The sequence below is a fragment of the Macaca nemestrina genome, chromosome 10, assembly GCF_043159975.1.
Source record: "Macaca nemestrina isolate mMacNem1 chromosome 10, mMacNem.hap1, whole genome shotgun sequence".
Lineage (NCBI taxonomy): Eukaryota > Metazoa > Chordata > Mammalia > Primates > Cercopithecidae > Macaca > Macaca nemestrina.
The window spans coordinates 120,493,227-120,517,436 of NC_092134.1; the positions used below are offsets into that span (position 1 = coordinate 120,493,227).

Sequence of the window (24,210 nt, forward strand, 5' to 3'; positions counted from 1 at the left end):
AAATGTCTAGAATAGGAGTATTGAGGTTAATTTTGAACTGCAAAAATTGGGAATGAATAATGACACTTCATAGAGTAGTTAAAGATTAATAGCTTTTGAGTCAGATGACCTAGATTCAAATGTGGCACCAGAATTTCTTTGTTGTGTGACTATTCAGTGAATTATTTACCTCATCTGAACCCTAGTTTCCTCATTGGCAAGGTGGGTATAACATCTACTTTGTAGAGTTGCTTTGATACATATGTGAGGCGACATATTTAAACTTTCTAGCACAGTGCGTGCCTCTTAGTAGGATTAATGGTTGTCTGCCTGTGCCCTGTTGAATAGACTGTGTTTCTCTGTCTAAAGGATTTTATCTATGGTCATAACCTTGACAAACCTATTATGCTTTTAACTCCCAGATGTCTATCTCTCATGTAATCTACTCTGAATCTTCAAGTCTGAAATTTCTGAAGCATCTTGGATATCTTCTCATTGTTATCTTGGTTTTTGCCAATTCACTGTGAGTACAGCCTAGATTCATCTTGCCCTCGAAACCTCTTCTTTGTTTTTAATAGTTCATGTAACTGATTTACTGAACAAGCTGGACTATATAGGGAAGAAATTAAAGCAAACATTTTAAATTCTGGATAATTTTCCCGTGAATGTATTTTTCTCCTCTAAATTAAATGCTTATTAATTTAGCTTATCTGATCATTCTCAGGTAATAAAAAGTCTGGTACTATGTGTTATCAAAACTCCAGACACACATCCAATTAAAGCCTCACCTAACTACAGGCAATGCTAAATGATTTATTGTTGCTTTCGTGCTCCAGCTCTTCTCCTAACTAAGAGCTCTTAACTTACCCTATAATATTTAGCAATGCACTGGTATTTCTTTGACTCCTCAGAAACAGTCACCAGGTTGATGTGGTCTTCACTCCTAAGCTTACTGACCAGAGCTAAAAGGGATCTGAAGTTCTGTCTTTTCTGCTTCTCTGCTGCTTCTTAGTTAGGGGCTTTAAAATTGGAGGGTGGGTAAGGAGTAAGGAAAGGAAAGAGCCTCCCTGTTGTTCCTGTATGAGCATAGATGTGCAAACCTACCCCCAAAGGCTGAGGGAGCTGAGAGGCCAAAGAAAAGCTGACAAATCCAGTTTCTTAGAAAGAGATATTTAATAGGGACGTACAAACAGAAATGATGATTCTGTTAAAGTGGATCCCCACATCTGCCCTCCAGAAAATATGTAAGGTTTTAGGATAAAACATGTACAGCTGATCTTATCTCAGACTTTCTTGCAAAACTCATGAATACTAGGGAGTCTAGATAAGAATCTTACTGAGGTAATTATCTATGCTACATGCTTTGTTTCTTTTGAAGGGTTATCTATGCTATGGGCATTGTTTAAGGACCTTGCTGCAGAATACCTTAGTAGGCAGGAATCAAACATCAGTCATCATGGCCGTTGTGTCACTCTTGCTATACCACAGGCTGTCTTCCTGTATCTATGAATCAGTGGTGTGGTACAACTGTGAATCTGTGAGAGCTGATTGTTAAAATTTTAGGATTTGTGTGAGTTGATTGTTAGCACAGCTATTGTTAAACACTAAACTGTATAAACATAATCACATAAATTATATTAAGACAAAGGTAATAAGTATTCAAAACTCATTATTTCCTAATTCTTTTGCTATTATCTCTACTCTTGAGGTTATTTACATCTATTGTATCTATAGGTAAAAATATAATGGTGGGCTGCTACACATTTCTTCCTACTGCCTCATTCAGTGATGTCATGTTGATAGCTTGAAATTGGCCATAATGGGAGTATTTACACCATGGAAAATGGCAGATCATACAAATCAGAGTTTGATTTATTTTATTGTTGATTTTTTAGACTTAAAAAAGTGGTGGACAATAGCAATGACATGGAATCAACCCAAATGCCCATCAATGATAGATGGGATAAAGACAATGTGGTACATATACACCATGGAATACTAAGCAGCCATAAAAAGGAATCAAATTATGTCCTTTGCAGGGACATGGATGGATCTGGAGGCCATTAGTTAGAAAACTAACACAGGAACAGGAAAACAAATACCGTATGTTCTCACTTATAAGTGGAAGCCAAATAATGAGAACAGCATGGACACATAGAGGAAAGCAACACACACTGGGCCTATCTGAGGGTGGAGGTGGGAGGAGGGAGAGGATCAGGAAAAATAATTAACGGATACTGGGCTTAATACCTGGGTGATGAAATAATCAGTACAACGAACTCCCATGAGTCATATTTATCTATGTAACAAATCTTCACATAGATGGAGTCTCATTTTTAAAGACATAACATAGATGGAGACTCCTTTTTAAAAAGTGATGGAGAGAATATTAATAATGAAATTAAAAGTGTGTCGTGTCTGTTGTGGTAGATTGTAGTACACTGTGAATGGCACAAAAAATTGAAGGAATTCTTTTGTCAGAGAGCTGCTATTCAATTTAGCAAAGAACTCACTAATATCAGACAAACAAGTGGAATTGTGACCTATAGTTCCTTTGTTTCACTTCCATCTTACTAGTTAATGTAAATAGAAAAGTCAAGCAACATTCAAACTACACTCATCAATTGCTGTTACAGTTTGGGTAATACAAGGATTCAGCAAAAATCAATGAAAGGATTCTGTGGGAATCAGTTGACTCTATGGAATTTGCATAAAGAGTATTGTATATTATTATTTGTAAAATATTTGCTATGCATCTTTCAATAAAATTTATAATAAACCTATGTATACATACATACACACACATATATTTATACATGCAGTTTTTTGAGACAGCCAGTCGTTAAACATTTGCCGGCACAAACATTAGTTATAATCTAGCATTGCTGTTTTCTTGGTGTGGCTGATTCCAAATGTTGATTCTTTCTCTGCTGGGGTTTTTTATGGGCACATCAGAATCTCAATATCACTGGGGATTTCTCACCTACAGTTTCTGGGCCATTCCTTGTCCAGATTCAGTCCCTTTTCAGATGACATAGGGTCCACAATGGGCTTCTGGAAAACTCACCCATCCTTTGTCCCCAGTAGACCCTGAAAGTGCACACCAAACTAACAGAGCACCTCTCTTCTCCTCTGCTGTCAGAATGTCTAGCTAGCCACACCTCCTTGTCTTCAGTGGAATGAGGTATCAGTTTCTGCATCACTCAGACTCCAGGGGCTACCTGTAAAGCTCTCTAAATGGTTCCCTTAACATCCTACTCACTTGTGCTGAAGACAGGGAATTGGTGGTGGTGGGGTGAAAAACTTTCCCTTTCCCTTCCCCATATGCTTCATGAGCATGTTGGAGCAGGGAGTGAATGTGATGGACTAATGCTGGCAGAACTAATTTTACAGTCTTTTAGCATGTGTTGCCTACGTGGTCTAGTGCCTTGTGTTAAAGGCATTGGGCAATTTGGTGCCTATCATATTGTTTTAAGTTTTTGCAGCTGAATTAACCAGAGAAATCACATTTAACCCCATGATACACCATGTTTGTTTTATAAATATTAAACTTATACCATCTAGAAAACCGAATGCATTTCTTACACGATATTCCCTCAACTTCAAAGTATAGTTTCCCAATTCCTACCAATTCTCAAGTGATTCTCAGTTCCCTCATTTCAGTTTTGAATGTAACTGCACTATTTTTGGTCTTCTTCTCCCACTTAGACTATTAAAATGAGTTCCTGATTGGTCTTTCTTCCTCCATTCACTGTCTTTAAACTTATCCTCCATGCTGCCGTCAGAGTTATCTTATAAAAGGGAGATGTGGTTCCTCTGCCTTTCTACCACTTCTGCTTCTGAAACATTCCCAGTTCCCTGAATGCATCAAGAATTCTTGTCTCAGGTAGGGCTTGGTGGCTCACGCCTGTAATCCCAGGATTTTGAGAGGCTGAGGTGGACAGATTGCCTGAGCCCAGTTCAAGACCAGCCTGGGCCATGTGACCAAACCTCATCTCTACAAAAAATACAAAAATTAGCTGGGTGTGGTGGCAAGCACCTGTGGTCCTCGCTACTCCAGAGGCTGAGGTAGAAGGACCACCTGGGCCCAGGGAGGTTGAGGCTGCAGTGAGCCTTGATCGTACCACTGTTCTCCAGCCTGAGAGAAAGGGTGAGATCCTGTCTCAAAAAAAAAAAAAAAAAAAAGAATTTTGATTTCCTTCATTATAGGCTTTCTTGCTCTGCCTATGGGAATCTATGGGTCTAAGAATGGCAAGCTCAGATGCTACCCACCACTCTCAGGGAGAAATGGCCAAATCTGTAGTACTTTACTGCATTGAGCAGTGTTTCTTATGTTAAGTTGGTGTGTCCTTATTGGGCTTCTTTGAGAAAAGGGAATGCATTTTATTCACCTTTGATTTTCTTGCTTATGCCCCTAATCCCAGAATTTAGCACAGCTATTTAAGTAATATATATTCAATAAATGTTTCTTAAGGCTTTATAATTAGCATAGTAAGCACAATCTTATAAAGACTCAGGCTTCATAGTATGGCTGAATCTACGATTGTGAAATATGAATTTGCCTTATGAGATACTGCTGTTCCTTTTTCAATAGTTTGATATGATATTTTGAGACCAGGTTGCTCTGTTGTTCTAGGTAGACAAACGTTACAGTCACCCCACAGTATCAGGAAGGAACTCACAGTATCAGGAAGGAACCTCCATCCAAAATTTGATTTGGATGTGAAGATTACTGATCCCCCCCCCCCCCACACACACACACGCCCACACACACACACACACACACACACACACACACACACCCCCCATGAGGGAATGAAAAGGCTTATTACTTACATAATGAGGCTTTCTGGGGAGAATAGGACAGGATTATAAGCTGGTACAAAAAAGGCTTGGAGAGCAGAGAAAGGTGACAGGCCCTGTTTTTAATGAGATTAGGTGATCGAGCTGGGGTGAGAGTTCTGGCACATACAGGCCAGGCCTTGTATGGCTTGAAAAATCCCGTGGGCACCAAGGGAGGGGCATACTGAAACTTCTCAGCCTGCCCAGATGTGGGGCAGCAAGGGACAGGGGAATCGCGAGGCTTGAAAACTTCCAGCAGTCAAACATCAACAATGGAATCAGGCTCTTTATTACAATAAGAGGCTTTCCTCCTGGGTTTCCAATGCTGTTTGATAGGTTTACAAAATTTCTAAGCTCTTCACAAGTGGTACCATGGAGCTTGATATTTCAATTTAAGTTTCAAACCATATCAACAGGAAGTACTCTATTAAGTTGTAAGTACACAAATTCCAAAGTCAAATATAAAATCTTTTTTATTATCCACATCTCATTTCTATAACTTTTGAATCATGATGAAAACTTCTAAAAGATGTCCTTCATAGTATGAAATATTATAAGATAATTTGCATGTACTTTTCTATATCCTCTATAAAGAAATAGATTTACAACTTCCACGCCGTTTTGAATGAAATATTCATACTTATGTTTCATGGCAATCATTCATTAATCGCTATGCTTTCCATATATAAAATTATTGTGACAGCAATTGAAAGAATTATTATTTAATGATCTGAGGCTTAATTATTTTCTATTTAATATATCAGGTAACATTTTAACATCAGTTACATAGAAGATCAGGGAACTTCAGATTTTTTTTTCATAAATAAATAAAATCAGGCCAGATATGGTGACTCACACCTGTAATTTCAACACTTTGGGAGGGAGGCTGAGACTGGTGGATCGCTTGAGTTCAGGAGTTTGAGACCAACCTGGGCAATATGGCAAAAGTTCGTCTCTATAAAAAACACAAAATTAGCCAAGCATGGTGGTGCACACCTGTGGTTCCAGCTACTCTGGAAGCCGAGATGGGAGGATCACCTGAGCCTGGGAGGGCAAGGCTGCAATGAGCTATGATTGCACCATTTCACTCCAGCTTGGGTGACCAAGTGAGACCCTGTCTCAAAAAAAATAAATAAATAAAATAAACTGTTTTGAGGCTAGTTATTCTACTGAAGAAAAAAGAAGCAGCAACACTTTCTACTCCTATTTTTGTTGATTAAAATAACTTGTGTTTTCTAAAAAATAAGATGCAAAGAAAGTAGAGCATAATTTATTCGTAATGAGTAAAATGTTAAATTATGGTGTCAAATGAATGTGGCTAATTTATTTCTGTTGACCGACAGTATTGAAATTAAAGAGTTTTTATCTCTTAATTTTACTTGTTTTGGAAAGAAAAATGAAACACATTTGTTGTTCCAAATATCACTGCAGTACACGTTAACTTTTTACAGTTTAAATTAACCCCAAACATATGTATATGAACATTTAAATAAATTTTCCTTTTTAATTTTGAAAATACATTCAAGTTCACATGAGATTTTACAGTTTTAGCTATCAAAATATCTTTAATCAGTTTATTTATGCTAACGATGATGCACATTGAGAATGCTTAACCAAAAGCAGCAAGCTACAAGTGAAAAGAAACATTCTCATTTCATCTTCAAACTTTGGAGATACAAGTCTAACAAATTTCTGGCTTGATTCAGGTCAGGTCATTTAGTGCATAGAGTACATTTAGCAAAAGAGCAGTTAAAAAAACATATTTGATATAACAACAAAAATAGTTATTCTTTTGGCTGTGAAATTGCATTCACAAAGGAAAAAGCTTTTTTTTTCTCAATAAAAAGAAATATTTATTTAAATGGACACATCAGCTGACTGTGTTGTGATTTGAAATTATCTAAATTTTTGTCAGTTGACTAACAGTTACAGCATTAGATGTCTGTAAAGAACTTTCTTTTGCCCCAGTCGTCTGCTTCAGGAACCGACACTATGCTTTTCTGTATTTATTAATGTTACTTGTTGAAGAGGAATGTTAAGTGTCAATTGTTAGATGGTCATGACTTCTGAAATCATAATGTAATTACCTTCCTTACATTCAAAGATAATTGAGAAATAAGTCAAAACATTTTACAAACCTAATAATATTGCAAAAACATGAATAACTTTTTGACAATATTCCTATTTTTGTTTTACATCTTTGGTTATGTTTTTTCTCTTTCCTGTGATTATTCATTTTTTTTTACCTGCCCCTAAATGTAGTTGTTTCTCAAAGCCGTCTTCTTTACCAAATTTTCTTCTCTTTCTATATGTCCTTTATCTGTACGTTTACTCCTACTTGCCTATCAAATATTCATTATTCCCTGCTTTCTTACTAAAAGAACCCCAATTTTGTTTGAATTGACAATATGCCATCCAAAAACAGTTGTCTTTCCAGACTCTTTTCGCTGAGGTCGCCATGGGACACAGTTCTAGCCAATGAATAATGGATGGTCAGCCAGGGATCTGGGGAAAGCTTTTGCTCTTTTGAGGCTTTTAGTTCTACCTCTTCTCTTCCTCCTTCTTCCTGTCTGGAATGTGGATGTGAGGTTAAGGTAGAGCGGTCGTCTTACAACCAGGAGATGGCAAGTATGAAGATAAAGGCACATATACTAATGATGTCAAGAGAAGAGACAGAGTGATCCTTCTCTAAAGGCTTCACTGAACCTCTTTTACAAATCTGGATTGTCTATCTCCAGGACTCTTGTTCCCCGAGGCAAATTGCTATATGTTTAATCCACTCTTCCTTGTCTGTGGTGATCACTGAGTATAATACTGAGTCTGCTTTTATTTAATTGCCTAAGGACACCTATGCTTGATCAAGCCATATTTATTTCTGTTGCTCATCTCTGCTTTCTCTTCAATGTACTATTTGAAAATATAGAAAACTGAAGGCAATATTCTGTATCATTTGCAAAGCCAAATAAATTACTTTTGGTTCAAAAGAGTTCAACGATTTATTCTGACATTTCTTAGTGTGATTTTTCTGCAATCTTTTGCTGTTGGCATGATGTGATTTATAATTTGGGAACCTTGGTGACATTTGATTTCCTTATACCATTACTTGACCATATTGATGCCAATTCATGTTAATCGTTCCTACAAACTTGGTCCAAATTATTTTTTTTAAAATTTAGGCATGATATATTTCATCAGATGTAGATTCCAATTTGCCACCTTTTCTCTATGGAGGTTGCTTAGCAGAGAGCAGGAAGCAGGCTACTGTGCAAACTAACATATTTAATTACCTGTGTGTATCTATAGGCATATCTATACCTATGTCTACATCTACATTTATATCTATGTATGTGATTGAGATATCAAATAGTTATACAAATGTAACTTTTTCCAAGGCAATAGCCTTGCTTTTTTCCCAACCACCATGGATTTCTATTTAATGATTTAATGTGGTAAATTTCTAAGTCTGAATACATTTCTCAGTTTCTTAGAAGTTTGTATTTATCAAAATTAACTAAATATGCTCAATAAGCATGTTTTAATTTTGTAATCAAAAAACTAATGAAATGAATTAAGAGAATTACATTTGGGCCTTGCAAATGCAAATCAGTAAGACTATTCTAATGTTATTTGAACATTTTAAAATTGTTACCTTTTCACTCATTAATTTATTCAACATATATTTATTGAGTATCTGCTATGTGCACCTAGGATATATCAGTGAATAAAACAAACAGAAATTTCTGCTGTACAAGGGAAAGGCAGTCAATTAAAGAAATTAATGAATACACAGGGTTGTATATCAAAAAGTGCTATGAGTATGGAAAACAATTCAAAAAAAGAAAGTGGGATCCATATGTGCAGAGTAGAAAATTTTAAATAAGGTCAATAGGTAGATTTTATTGAAAAGATGATATTTGACCTATGACATGATGGAGGTGGGAAAGCCATGTGGAGTCTGGGGGAAGAACTTTATAGATGGTGAGTAGGGGTGGGGTGGTGGGCAAACAGTTAAAAAATGATAGCATTTCTCACATGGAGGAGGCCAATCTCATTGGACCGGAGTGTATGATGGGGAAAGAAGTATGATATGACGTCAGAGAAGATCAGGGAAGGAGTGGGCTGATTAAATAGACATTTGTAGGCCATGTAAGAACTTTGGCACTTATTGGATAAAACAAGGAGTCACTGTAGGACTTTGAGTGGAAGAGTGACATGCTCCGAAGAGCGTAAAACAAAAAAAAAAGAGAGAGAGAGAGAGAAGATGCAGCAGGTAAGACGAGATGGTGACTTGCACAGGTGACAAACACTTAGATTCTGAATCTGTTTTGAAGACAAAATCAATCAACAGGATTTGAGGAGGTTGACGATACAATTTTTAGCATCTGTACTAGATAGTTCTAAAACTATCTAGGGATGCTATTAAGTATTATGCCAAGGCAGGAGACATAAACCAGAATTGTCCTGGACATAAACCCATTGTATTCATTTGTGCCCTTGAAAAGAACATTTTTCCCTCTTTGCAGAACAACTTCTACTATCCTTCTCTCTTAAATTCACTTCTGTCAGGCTTTGCCTCCAGAAGCCATATAAATAGATTGTTTTGCAGTTATTTGTACTAGGGCAGAAAAATGTCCTCTGGTCAAATGAAGCATTGCATGCTGGGAGAAAAAGTGCTGAGAGACAAGGAAAAGTAAGTATTGTCCCAATGTTTCTGGTTAAGAAGACAGAGAGATAATATACCATCTAGTGAGATAAGGAAACCTGCAGGTTGAGCAGGAAACAGGATCTTCTTTTGGGGGGAAAGGGTCAGTGGGGAGAGGGAAGAAGGGGGAAAATAGTCTTGTTTTATGTATGTTGAGTTTGACATATTCATTAGAGATCTCGTGGAGCTATTGAGTAAGCATGTGATGGAAGTTCCGTAATAATGTCCGGACTGGATATATTGATCTGGGAATGGTGACCCTATAGGTCATATTCAAATGTCATTAGACTGGTTGAGATCACTGAAGAAATAAATATAGATGGAGTAGAGAAAAGGACCAAGAAGTGAACCATGAAGTATTCCAGTGTTCAAAGATCTTGTGGAAGAGAAGGGTCCACCAAAAGACTCTGAAAAAAGGAATCAGTAAGATGGTAGGAAAACCATGAAGTATGGTGTGCTAAAAGCCCAATATTGAAAGTTTCCAGGAGAAGGGAATGATAGACTTTGTCAAATGCCACAAAGTTAAATTAACAGTGAGAAACATCTACTGGATTTAGCAATGGAGAAGTCATTGATAAGGTGACTATATTGGTTATAATTCAAACTTGACCTTTCTAAAACAGAAAGAGGGAGAGTATTAATTATGATGGCAAAACCATAGGCATAAGACAAAAATGTCTGGGAAAAACTGAACATAAGGTCACCCTAGTCATTAGTGACCTTGAAAAAAATTTCTTTACCATTTGCAGAAATTTTTTTTTCTTCTTTTCTTTTAGATCCACTTGAGTCAGCCTTTTGCCCCCACGATCCACAGAAATAGATGAGTTTTGCTGTTATTTATTCTAGATCAAAAAATGTCTTCTGGACAAAAACATTGTTGAATGTTCGGACTACATTTAATTTTATCTTCTGCTAAATTTTGGTGAGTAAATTTATCATATTTAAATATATGTGAACACATACACAAAAAAATTTTTACTACTACTTCAGTAAGAAGGTTGGTCTGGTTTATCTAGATCAGAGTTCAGAGAACATTTCCTAAAAAGGTCCAGATAGTAAATATTTTTGACTTTGTAGACCCTATGGTATCCCTTCTAATGATTCCACTCCATCACTGAAGCATGAAAGCAGCCATAGGCAATACATAAATGAATTAACATGGCTGTTTTCCAATATAACTTTGTTTTTTGGACACTGAAAATTGAATTTCATATAATTTCTGCATGCCTTTTAGAAACCAAACTTTTTATATTGAGGTAACTGAAGATTCACATGAAGTGGGTAAGAAATAATACAGAAAGATGCATGTACTCTTTACCCAGTTTCCCCCAGTGGTAACATGTTGAAAAACTCTAGTTCAATAACAGAGCCAGAATATTGACACTCATACTTGCGAGGTACAGCACTTTTCCATCACCATAAGGATCCCTCATGTTTTTATTTTATAACCACGTCCATTTCCCTCCCACTTGTGTGCTCTTTTCAGTTCCTAGTAGCCACTTATCTGATCTCTGTTTGTATAATTTTGTCATTTAAAGAATGTTGTATAAATGGAATAAGACTGCAAGTAACTTTTTAAGATTAACTTGTTTCACTCAGCATAATGTTTTGAATATTCATGTTGGTTGTTGTATGTGTTAATAGTTAAACCCTTTTTAACTGGCTTTCTCTGACAATGACTTTTGTAGGGCAATGGATGACACCACCACTTAAGTACCAGGTAAAGGTTAAAGTCCCGATTCTTTACATGGCCTCCATTGGTAGCTAGCTGGTGTGGGAGGTGAGGGCCTTCTCTTTGTTACTGGGAGGGGATGGGTGTTCTGGCTCTTCATGTGGTCTCTTCAGTGGGAGCTGCTTCATTACCACTGGGCAAAGGTGAAAGTCCTGACTCTTCACTAGGCTTCTTCTGGCATCACCCAGTAAGGAAAAGGTACTGGGTTGGTTAGAAGTTTAGGCTCACCATGTGATCTCCACTGACATTCTGGGGCTGGGGGCTCATACTGGTTAGCAAGGATGAAGTTCCCGGTTCCTACTTTCACTCTTCTGACAAAACTGCAGGGAGGTGGGAAGCAGATATTGGACTGCCTTGTTATAGCCTCTCAATGGTAGACATCTAGGTCCCTTATTCCACCATTTTGGCATTAAGGGGGGTGAGACCACTGTTTTTTTCCTGTGATCTTTAGGAGGAGTGGAGAGATTATTATCCAAAAAATTTTCCAGTGCAGGTAAACCGCCCCTTTCCTGGTCCTTTGGCTAAAGAAACCAAAGAAGCTTTATTTACTGGTATTTCTGGGTTAAATAGTAAGCAGAGTCTTCCTATGTTTGATTTTATATGTAATATCCTGAATTATTAGCCTTATATAACGGGAGAAATAGGGAAAAGTATATCTATTTCAACTTCCCAGAGCTGGAACATATTGCATTTTATATAATTTTTGTGTGCTACTAAATATTATTCTTAAATTTTTTCAATAATTTAAAAATGTAAAACTATTCTTAGTTCACAGGCCATACAAAAATAGATCATAAGCCAAATTTGGCCTGGAGGTGATAGTTTGCTAATCCCCTGTTCTAGACCATCACTACTAATAGCAGAAACTCCCTTACTTCTTTAAGTTTTTATACATGACTGATATGGTTTGGCTGGGTCCCCATCCAAATCTCATCTTTAGTTGTAGTGCCCATAATTTCCACATGATTTTGGAGGGACCCGGTGGGAGATAATTGAATCACAGGGAGGTTTCTGTCATACTGTTCTCGTGGTAGTGAATAAGTCTCGTGAGATCTGATGGTTTTATAAGGGGTTTTCCCTTTCAGTTGGCTCTCATTCTCTCTTGTCTGCCACAATCTAACACGTGCCTTTTGCCTTCCGTCATGATTGTGAGGCCTCCCTAGCCACATGTAACTGTGAGTTCATTAAACCTCTTCTTTAAAACTTACCCAGTCTCAGGTATGTCTTTATCAGCAGTGTGAAAATGAACTAATACAATGACTGTTCAATACTCTGTGCCTGAGGTTTCTAATACCTGCAGTTCTCAGTAATCTGATTCTGTTTATTTCTTTTCTCTCAAAAGATTTGTCTTTCCATTGTTTTGGAGCTGATTATTTGATCTTAATCATATACCTAAGTTGAGGGACATTTTTCTCCAGACAGGAAGACTTTTCTTCTGCTTCTGTTGATATCCAGGGGCACCACTGACATGGAATCTTTTCTCTAGATTTTGGCTCAGTGCAGAAGTCTCATGTTAAGCTTCTCTTTGTTGCCTCTGGCTTAAGGTATAGTATCCAAATACTAGTATTTCTCTCTTGTCTTCATCCTTCAGAGCAACCCAGGTGCAGGTCAGGTGTGGGGATGAGGATATAAAGTTTTAGGATATTTTTAGACCTCCCCTACCTCAATAGAGACCCCCGGTGTGTTATAAAAGTGTGTTTTCTTTACAGAAGCTGTGTTCTTTAGTGGGAAAGTCTCACAGAACTCTCCTCTGAACTGATACTGGAAGCAAAGGTCAGTGTTCTATTTCTACAATTCTGTTGACTCTCCTTCCATTTTAATATGTATGTACATTATATTTTTCTAACGAGATCTAAAGCTTGTCAGTGTTTCGATCATTCTCCCAAACAGTTTAGGAAACTTTGTGATTTAACTTTTTGATATGTACCAAATCCCATCTTCTTCATAATTTTTGTCATTGAGTATATAGGTTTAATTTTTATATTTTATTTTAAATTGACTTTTAATAAATTATGCATGCATAAATTGCCTGAAAATAGTTTTATGAGATTTACAACAAAAATAATAATCCTCTTTGTCACTTTTTCCCTTTTCCAAATTCCCCTCTTTTAAGGCAATTATTTTCAATATTTTTCATTTCTTTTGGTATTGCCTCTTTTTAAAAAGAAAATCTAAGTAATGGCCTTCTGCTTTTTATCTACTATGAAAGATGTAATTTTTTAAATCTACTATGAAAGATGTAACTTTAAAAAAAACTTTTTTAAATAACGTATTTCCCCATATATTCTTTACTCCTTTTGAAAACATCTCAATATAGTTCCTTATAATTTTGATTAAATCAGTATTCAATGTTTATGGAATTATGACTATGTAAATATTATTCATAGCTGATTCATATATTGTAGTATAATTACATTTCTTATAAAACTTTTTGTTTTTCCTGTAATTAAAATTGCCTTGGTTTTTTTCTTTACTTAGTTTTCTTTGTTTCTATCACTTTGTTTCCAAATCTGCCAGAAAAAGTGAAGTCATATCAGGAATATTGAAAAAGAATACATTGAGTACCATTGTGTGCTACTTATTGCATTCATGGACCTTACATTCTAGATCAGAAGGTTCAAAGACTCAACATTCTCAATCATTAAGTTCAAATACTCAACATTCCAGCTTAATACATTCAACAAATATTAGTTTTGATTTTTCCTTGGAAATTTCCTTTTGAGAGACATTTATCCTCCTGATCCAATTAAACTGTTGCTCTCCATTTTTGCTGCACAGTAATTTCTTTTCATTCTCATTCCAGAAATTCCATTCATTTGAGTAAGATCGCTTGTTTCTTGAACTCAATGATGTATTTTTTTCTTGGTTAACTCCTTCATTTGTGATGAGTATGCCCAGCCGAATAAAAATATGGGGCCCAGGCCGAGCTCGGTGGCTCACGCCTGTAATCCCAGCACTTTGGGAGGCCGAGGCAGGCGGATCAGGAGGTCAGGAGATCGAGACCATCCTGGCTAACACGGTGAAACCCCGTCTCTACTAAAAATACAAAAAAATTAGCTGGGCGTGGTAACGGGCGCCTGTAGTCCCAGCTGCTCGGGAGGCTGAGGCAGGAGAATGGCGTGAGCACGGGAGGCGGAGGTCGCAGTGAGCCGAGATCGTGCCACTGCACTCCAGCCTGGGGACAGAGCAAGACTCCATCTCAAAAAAAAAAAAAAAAAGATGGGACCTGTTGTTCAAAACTCTTGTGTTAATCAGTAGTGGGATTGCTCCTGTGAATAGTCAGTGCCCTTTAGCCTGTCCAATGTCATGAGACCCTGTCTCTTAAAATAAAAACGCAAAAGTTAAACAAGACCAGCCTGCAGACAATTAAACCAAGCACGACACCCTCAGTGAGCATGAACAGGTCACACAAACCCATGAAGCTAGCTTAGTTCTCAAGTTTGAGGAATTACAATGTTAAAAAAAAAAATCCTCCTAATGATATAATATTTAAACTTGGGGAACAAACAGTTGAAATATAAACTTGATCTGTGGAGTTAGTTTGGGAGGACGAGTGATTTATTGTCTTGTGTGTGTGTGTGTGTGTGTGTCTGTACCTGAGATTCTGTATCCAAAGATTCATTATTTCCCTTTCCTGATTTGATTGTGACTGACAGAAAATAAGGTCTGGTCTTCCTTCCTAGCATTGCCTGACAGATTAGCCAATATTTTCAAGGTAAAATGAGCTCCCAGACTCAAATAAAAAGACATTTGAGAGCACAGCCATTTGAACTAAAAAATAACAGATTAGGTTACAGATAGAAACAGAATCAGAATATTAGAACAGTTACAAAAAATTAAAGTAATAAACATACTAAAAGAGAAAAAGTATAGTTACTAACAATATGAGACAAGAACAGCAAAACACCAAAAGAACAGAGGATATTATGTATAAAAAATAATTGCATAATGAACGCAGCAGATGGGATGACTAGCAGAATGGATAAAGCTTGAGGAATGAAGTATTGAAAGAGAATATCAGATGGAGAAAATCTTCCAGAAGGAAGAAGCCAAGGACAAAAAGTAGGAAAATATAAAAGAGACGCCAAGAGATGAGGAGGATAATGGAAAAGTGCTAACTTCCTAGAATTAAAATATTTTACAAGTCTTCATATTGAAAGAGCTTATAGAATGTTAAAAAAGAGAAATATTGAAAAGCACATACACAAATACTATAGTGAAATTCAATACTAACAAAGACAAAGAAAAAAATATAAAAACTTCTGAAGAGAATAAAAAATCGACATGCAAAAAGACAAGAAAATATCAATCTTAGGTTCCTCAATTGCAACACTAGGGTCAAAAATAAATGAAGCAATATTTTTAAAATATCACAGAAAAAGATCTTAAATTTAGTGTGAGCCAAATTGTTATTCAGAAATGAGAGTATAATATAAAAATAATATTCTCAGGCAGACAAGATCTCAGGTTTGCCACACAAAAAGCTCCTACTAAAAACAGTTTTGGATAAAATACTTAAATAAAAAGAAAGAAAAATCCAGGAAATACATGAAATGTATGAGGTAAAGACGATTAAAAGAATAAACATTTGTTGCTGTTTTAAAAATTGCTAACTGCCCTTCTCCCCAAATATATTCACAAAAACCCAGATGCAAAGTTGAAAGTCTAGATAATGATAGTATGGTAAGAATCAAGAGAATAGTTCTGATCTCATTAAGGGGGAAATAGAGATGTAAATTTTAAAATAAAGTAAGAAAGAATATAAAACAAAAAGTGGGACAAACTCAAATAATGAATTAAGATGATAAAAAAGGTCTAAGTATATCAATAATTTCAAAAAATAAGATTAGACTGAACTCACCAGTTAAAAGATATGGTTTGATAAGTAAATAATCCAAATGTATACCAAAAAGATAAGAACATTAAAGATCAAAAGTAAAAACATGAAGAAAAGATACATCAGGCAAGTGTTACCCAAGTGAAAATTAGTGTAGTTATTTATATCTGATAAAATAGACCTCAAAGTACAAAATAATGATTAGGAATACAATATATCATCAAATAATAATAATAAGTATTCGATGCACTATGGAGGTGTAGAAATTTTAAGCCTTAAAATACATGAATCCAAATTAATAATATGAGAGAAATGTTTATAAATCCAGGATTATACTAAAATTTCAGTACATCCTTTCATTATTGGTAAGTTAAATATATAAAAGTTTGGAAATATTGAAAATATCTAAACACTAAAATATCTAAACAATACATGCAACAAACTTGACATGATAGACAGATATAGAGTTGTTCTGCATCTAACATTTAGAGATGGCACATTTCTCTGAAGAAAATGGGAGACATTTACAAAAGCTGATCAGAATCCAGGCAATAAAATAAGTTTGATAAATTAAAAAAATCAAGCATCATTCAGATCCCAGTCTTTGAACACAATGCAATTAAGTTAGTTAATAGCAAAACATAAATACAAAATTCCACATATTTGGAAATTTAAAAAATATTAGCAAAAAAATAAAAAAAAATTAGCAAATAACTCAGGTAAAGGAAAACATCATATGAAAATTAAAAATTATCTAGAACTAAACTATAAGAAAACACTACTTAGCAACATGTATTGTACTTCAAGAGAAACTTATAACTTTAAGGGCTTACATTGGAAAAGAAGAAAGAAAAAAAAAGGAGGCTGGACACAGTGGCTCACTGCTGTAATTCCAGCACTTTTGTTCTCAGAACAGAGCTGGGTCTGGCTGCATTTTCTCCTGGGCCAATAATGAGAAGCAGACAAACTAGGAAAGAAGGGAATTTATTGCTATTGCTGGATACAGGGAGAAGGTTGGAGATAGTTCCACCAGACCAACTCAAAGTGTTACAATTTTCTTAGTGCTTATATAGGTTGGGGTTATGTGCCTATGTGCAGTACAGCATTTGCCTAAATCTATAGGTAACTAATTTTGTTTCAACTAGAAGTTCAGAGGGGGAAAAAAAATGCTTGCTAAATCCAATTAAGCTGTGAGGGCCCCAGTGCCTTCAAGGCCTGTCTACTGTGGTACCAGAGTGATTATTTCTAGCTTATCTTCTTTACAGCTTGGTCCGGAGAGCTGCCTTAGACTCTCCAATAAATCTATTCAAACAGTTGCCTCTGTTACCTTGACTCATCTCAGATATTGTCAACCCAAGACGGGTCCTGGCACTAGCAAGGCTGTCTCTTTTATTTTGACTTGCTCCAGCAAGGGAGAAGGCTATGCAAGGCTCCTGATGGCCATGTTTGCATTTCTAGCTTTGACGTCTGGGCACTGACTATTTGCTCAATGTTAAGGCAGCTCTGTGGAAATTTGTCCATGTAACTGGAGTGCTATGCAGGCCCGTCTGTGTGGCTGTCATGCAAGCCTGTCTATGGGATTGTCAGGGAGAATTGGACTGCCATACTTTGGGAGGCCGAGTAGGGTGGATTGCCTGAGGCCAGGAGTTTGAGACCAGCCTGGCCAATATGGAGAAACACATCTCTACTAAAAATACAAAAATTAGCCAGACATGGTGGCACGTGCCTGTAGTCCCAACTACTCAGAAGGCAGGAAAATCGCTTGAACCCAGGAGGAGGTGGAGGTTGCAGCGAACAGAGAATGTGCCACTGCATTCCAGCCCGGGAGACAGAGGGAGACTCCTTCTCAAAAAAAAAAGAAAGAGAAAAGAAAAGAAGAAAGTATTAAAATCAGTGAACTAGGTATCTATCTTAAGAAGTCATAAATACAAAACAATAGCACAAATAATATAGAAGGAAAGGAATATGTGTACATATATACCAAAATCAACAAAAAATAATACAAAAATAAAATTAAGAGGCACACAAATATTTCCGGAACATCATTTATTGAAGGATACTTTGGTGGATAGAAATTCTAACAGGTGAGCAGGTCCCCTATCATCTAGACATTCTACATATATCTGGCAGAACTGGATACCAGATTTGGGGAGAGGACCTCTGGCTTTGGACTGTGAAGGAAGCACAAGTCCCTTTCCTGATATATGAAGTGATGGACTCTAAGTGTACAGGTCATAGCACTGTGACTTGGCAACATTTTTATCTATATCCTTATTCCTTGATCATGGCATTTATTAATGAGGGAACACTAGTACTTCCTTTGTCATGGTGAGGGGCTAAGGTATGAATCTTAATTCAAACCTTCTAGAACCTGAGGCCTTCACTGTAACACTCTACAAGACTGATTGCCTTAAGTATTAAACAATAGTTAGTTTCCAGTGGAGCATTGCAGGAGGTACCCTGCAGGGAATCAGTCTTGGACAAATTTACTCTTACCTTTCAACGGTGAAGAAAGGCAAGTATTTGGTCTTTTAAAAACCTAATAGACAAATTCATAAGTGCCTTTAATCACATTAATAGACTACAAATACCATTTCATAAACATTTGATACAATTTAATAACTAATCATGATAAACATTCAAAGGAACTTAGAAATAGAAGGAAAAGGATCTTGACCTGATAAGTCTCCATGAAGTGATACTTCATAGATATACTTTTTTTTTTTTTCCCTTGAGATGGAGTCTCACTGTCACCAGGCTGGAGTGTAGTGGTGTGATCTCGGCTTGCTGCAACCTCTCCCTCCAGGGTTCAAGTGATTCTCCTACCTCAGCCTCCCAAGTAGCTGGGACTACAGGCTCCTGCCACCATGCCCAACTAATTTTTGTATTTTTAGTAGGGATGGGGTTTCTCCATGTTGGTTAGGCTGGTCTACAAACTCCTGACCTCAAGAGATCCGCCCGCCTCGGCCTCCTGAAGTGCTGGGATTACAGGCATGAGCCACCATGCCCAGTCTTCGTAGATATTTACAAAACATATTTGATATCTCTATAGGTAATATTATAATACTTTTTAAAACATATTAAGAAAATACTAAATCCTAAATAGATAAATCATGTTCATGGATGAAACTTAATATCACACTGATGGCCAGGTGCAGTGGCTCACACCTATAGTCCCAGCGCTTTGGGAGGCCAAGGCGGGCTGATCTCTTGAGCTCAGGAATTCGAGACTAGCCTAGGCAATATGGCAAAACCCTGTCTCTACAAAAAAACACAAAACATTAGCTGGGCATAGTGGAGTGTGCCTGCAGTCCCAGCGACTTGGGTGGCTGAGGTGAGAGGATCACCTGAGCCCAGGAGGTCGTCAAAGCTGCAGTGAGCTGATTGTGCCACTGCACTCCAGTCTGGGCAATGGAGTGAAGCCTTGTCTCAAAAAAAACACAACAAAAAAATTATACTGATGACATTTCTCCCCATATTGATCTATAGGTTCAAAGTAAGTAACAGTCATAAAATTTGATAAGATTATTTCCAGTTTATACAGTCAAGTAAAAGGTCACCAACAGAACACTTCTAAAGGGAAATCTGTGAGGAGTGGACTGGGATTTTACCTACTGGATTCTAATGCTTATGATAAAGCCATAATAATGAACACAGTGTGGTAATAGTGCAAGGATAGATAAATTGACACAGTGTAACAGAATGAGCCCAGAAACAGGTCGAAATATGTTTGGGATTTTGGTATATGATCACAGTTGCATGGGAGATCAAGGAGGAAAAGAGATTGGAGCTGGAAAAAGCATATCTATATGGAAAAAGATAATATTGAATTTCTGTTTCATATCGTATACAAAAATAAACCCCAAGTCAAGATTTACATATCAAAAACAACATTTTCAAACATCTTTTAAAAATTTAGAGTTTTGTTTTTTAACATCTTTAGGCAGGGTAAGATTTCTTAAACCTGTAACAAATAAGCATTGGCTACAAGAGAAAAAAATTTAAAATTTTGACTGTATTAAAAGCAAGGATTTTTTTTTTCTTCCGCGGGTCCAAGATGGCTACTGAAAAACAAGAATTTTTGTTTATCAAAAGCCAACATAAAGAATGAAATTACAAATAACACAATGGGAGAAAGTATTTACAATGCACAAAACTAACAGGTTACAATTAATAATACACAAAGAATCTTTACTCATTAATAAAAAGAGTACAAATAACCCAATAGAAAAACAGACAAGATAAATGAACAGGCACATCAGAGAGAAGAAATGCAAATAGCCAATAAACATATGAAGAAAATGTTTACTCTCTTTAATGATCAGAGAAATACACATTGAAATAAGGAGATACAATTTTATACCTAACCATTTGAGAAAAATAAAAACTTAGAAAATACCAATATGTTTAAATAACACCGACACATTACTGCTAAGAGCATAAATTGGTATCACTACTAGAATATAGTTTGGATTTGCCACTTAGAGTTGAGCATTAACACACCATTTAATGCACCATTTCACAGACAAGTCTATTCCCAAAAGAAACTTTTGCACTTACATAGTAGGAGCTGTTCTAAACAGCAAAACCCAAAGAACAATCCAAATGCTTTTTTTTTTTTTTTTTTTTTTTTTGAGACGGAGTCTCGCTCTGTCGCCCAGGCTGGAGTGCAGTGGCCGGATCTCAGCTCACTGCAAGCTCCGCCTCCCGGGTTCGGGCCATTCTCCTGTCTCAGCCTCCTGAGTAGCTGGGACTACAGGCACCCGCCACCTCGCCCGGCTAGTTTTTTGTATTTTTTTAGTAGAGACGGGGTTTCACCGTGTTAGCCAGGATGGTCTCGATCTCCTGACCTCGTGATCCGCCCGTCTTGGCCTCCCAAAGTGCTGGGATTACAAGCTTGAGCCACCGCGCCCGGCCCCAAATGCTCATTAAAGGTAAAATTAGATGACTACATTGTGGTGCATTCGCCTATTATAGTATTCTACAGCTATAACCATAAATTAATGAGAATTATATAATAATGTGGATGAATGGATAGTTACAACATGGATGAATGATAGCAATGAGTGAGAAAAATGTTCCTTCAAGTTATATATAGCCTCAATCTCTCTATATATAAAGTTTTAAGCAACTAAACACACATACACACAGGCACACATGCATTCTCTCTCTCTCTCTCTTTAGGAATATGCATAAACGCAATTGCAAAACTGTATAAAATTAAAAGTAAGGGAGTGATAAGCAGAAGATTTATGATGGACTCAAGATTCAGGTAGAGGTTTCCTCAGACTGGAGGAGACAGGGGGTGGGTTGGTGGGGGAAGCCTGACTCTTAGATTTAGTTTATTGACAAAGTTTTAGATTTCATAAATAAAAGTATACTGTGCCTGAAAAATGGTGAGAGCAAGGGGGTGATCCAAGGATTATGATTAATTCAATGTTATGCTCCTGAGAGCCATTAAATAAAATATTCTCCAAATGAAGGATTTCCTAGAGGGCTTACTTTCCACATTGTAAAAATAGAGCACAAGAAAAATAGAGCACAGAAAAAAATTTATGGGACACCACACCTGACTAATTAATGCTCATTGAGAGGAAAGAACTTGTGTAATGGGGTGAAGAGAACACACCTAATGTGTTTGATGTTTACAGTGACATAACAGGATGTGCAGACTCTGAAGGAAGACTGTGTACTATACAGCTCAAATATAAGACTGTGATCTCAGAGGTTGTTTTCAAAGACAACAATGGCAGATGTGTCACCATAGACACGTGAATTCATCCCAATACTTTCCATTGGGATTTATCTGTTTAGCCACAGGTCCCAATTTTTACTAGAGCTTCTGCAGACACTACCACAAACTGGCCACTACTGCTACCAGAAGCATCGTTTTGCACCAGAGATCAGCAAACCTTTTCCTATAAAGGTCTAAATACATTATTTTATTACAAATATTTTAGGTTTTGTTAGATATAATATCACTGTTTCAAATATCCAAACTTGCCTTGTGTTTGCGAAAGCAGCCATAGATACAATTTGAATCATTGAACGTGGCTGTGTTCCAATAAAACTCTAATTACAAAATCAGGTGGCAGGCCAGATTCTACTCACAGTCTGACCCTAGTTTTATACTATCTATCCAATAGTTGGTCTTTGTATCTTGCAGAGGCAGAATATGAATACAACATGCTTGCCAATATGATGAGATCATCTTTATCCCATGTCTTAGAGTTTAATAAGTTATACCACAACAGTTGCTTCATCTTGCAATATGAAAAGAAACAAAACCTCAGGATCCACACTACAGGAGTCCCTCCAACAGACTTCTCATCAAGTGACACTATCTCCAGAGTTCCAAATTTGAGATGAGAAGCAAACAGTAACAGAATTTGAAAGGAAGATTCTCAGTTTTCTTTGGGAGCTAAAACTTGGTTGCTTTTAGAACCCAGGAAACCTTTCTGAGGGTGATCCACAAACTCTGTCTACCTCTGCTGCCTGTCTATTTATAAGTTTGGGACAAAATTTGAAAGTTTTATTCTACCAGTCATTAAAAAGTTTTATTCTACCAGTTATTTGGAAGTTGTTTTAGAAGAGCGTTGGGGATTTTTGGTGGTCTTTGGACATAATTTTCTCCATCCTATTTGTTAGGATGGATAACAAGCTCACTTTTTGCCATGACTATTCTCTGTCTTATCTATAAGTGCGTGTGTGTATGAGTGCATGCACACACACGCACAACCACGCACGCGTGCATGTGGCAGCCAAACGTCTTCATAGCTGCCTCCCTGATGTATACGCTTGTCTAGAACTTTTACTCGCCAGCTTACAGAACCAGTATCTTCAACACGATACTGAGTTTCATCAACAGAGAAGGGGACTGGGACACTTTTTGTTGGGCAGTTGCAGGTTTCTGGTAGACTCACCGGCAAATTGAAGAGGAGTATGCACACAGGTCTTTAAGTACAACATTGTATGTGGTAAAGTGGTACTGAAAGCTAAGAAATCGCGTTGAATATTGGGAGTAGAGAGAGGGTCAACAGTGACAACTTAAAGGACTCTATGTTTCACTGTTGCTGAGGGAGGGATGATGACCTTGGGTAGATATTTATTCAAAGAAGCGTATTGTTTCTGGTTAAAAAAAAAGAGGGAGGTTGATAGACACAAAGAGGCAAGGGAAGAATGTGTTTTTATGACTAAGGGACATTATCAGTGTTTTAGAAACACTTTATGCATGGTTAATAAATCCGTTTGTCATATAAAACAGGCATTTTTGTGCATTTTGGACAGGCCCATCTAAGTCCCAGGAACATTATTTTGTGTAAAAACTTACCAGAGTAACTAAGGTACTAGGGAAAATAATTTGGTTCCTTAACAACTCCTTATCCGAGGAGTTGCCACAGAATTTTCTAAATATTCCCCTTATAGAAAGCCTTCCAGAAAAGCTCAATCAGTAAACCTTTCAGGCTCTCTCCCAGATAAGTTCCAAATATGTGCAGATTTTTACTGTCAGTAACACCAAACTTATACCCATTGACCATCTCTTGCCTGAGCTTTTGCAGTAGCGATTTGGCTGTACTCTTCCTTCCCCTGGCCAGTCCTGTCTCCACAGAGCAGCCAAAGGCTTTTTTTTTAAAAATTATTTTTATTTTTATAAGACAGGGTCTCTGTCACCCAGGTTGGGGTACAGTAGCACAATCTTAGCTCACTGCAGTCTTGACTTCCCAAGCTCAAGTGATCCTCCTGCTCAGCCTCCTGAGTAGGGAGCAGTTGGGACTACAGGCACGCACTACCATGCCTGGCTAATTTTTGTATTTTTTGTAGACACGGGGTTTTGCCATGTTGCTCAGGCTAGTCTTGAACTCCTGAGCTCAAGCGATTCGTCTGCCTTGGCCTTCCGAAGTGCTGGGATTATAGGCATATGCCACTGCACCTGGCCCAAATAGGCCTTTTAAAAACACAAATTTGATCAAGTAGTTTTTCTGCTTCACACCCTCCTATGGATTCCCATTTCCAATAAATACAATCCTAACTCCTTGCTGGGCATAGTGCGGTACATGACCTGGCCTCTGCCCAATGCTCCAGCTGCATCTTGTTCCCCTTTCCCCTCAGTGAGGATAG

General features: G+C 37.1%; 1 protein-coding gene across 10 annotated transcripts in view; it reads left to right on the plus strand.

The window, feature by feature from the left end:
• Window positions 1–293: 293 nt before the first annotated feature.
• Window positions 294–24,210, plus strand: part of LOC105469869 (solute carrier organic anion transporter family member 1A2) — a 164,115-nt gene continuing 140,198 nt past the window's right edge. For 4 of the 10 annotated variants that reach the window (XM_071072087.1, XM_011721409.2, XM_011721421.3 and 1 more), the window contains exons 1-2: window positions 12,337–12,430; window positions 12,965–13,028. The gene's annotated coding sequence lies outside the window, so the exon portion shown is untranslated. Of the gene's footprint in view, window positions 503–10,299; window positions 10,446–11,211; window positions 11,244–11,434; window positions 11,454–12,336; window positions 12,431–12,682; window positions 12,800–12,964; window positions 13,029–24,210 lie in introns of those variants that run through there. The other 6 variants (XM_071072089.1, XM_071072090.1, XM_071072091.1 and 3 more) reach the window with 4 other exon arrangements.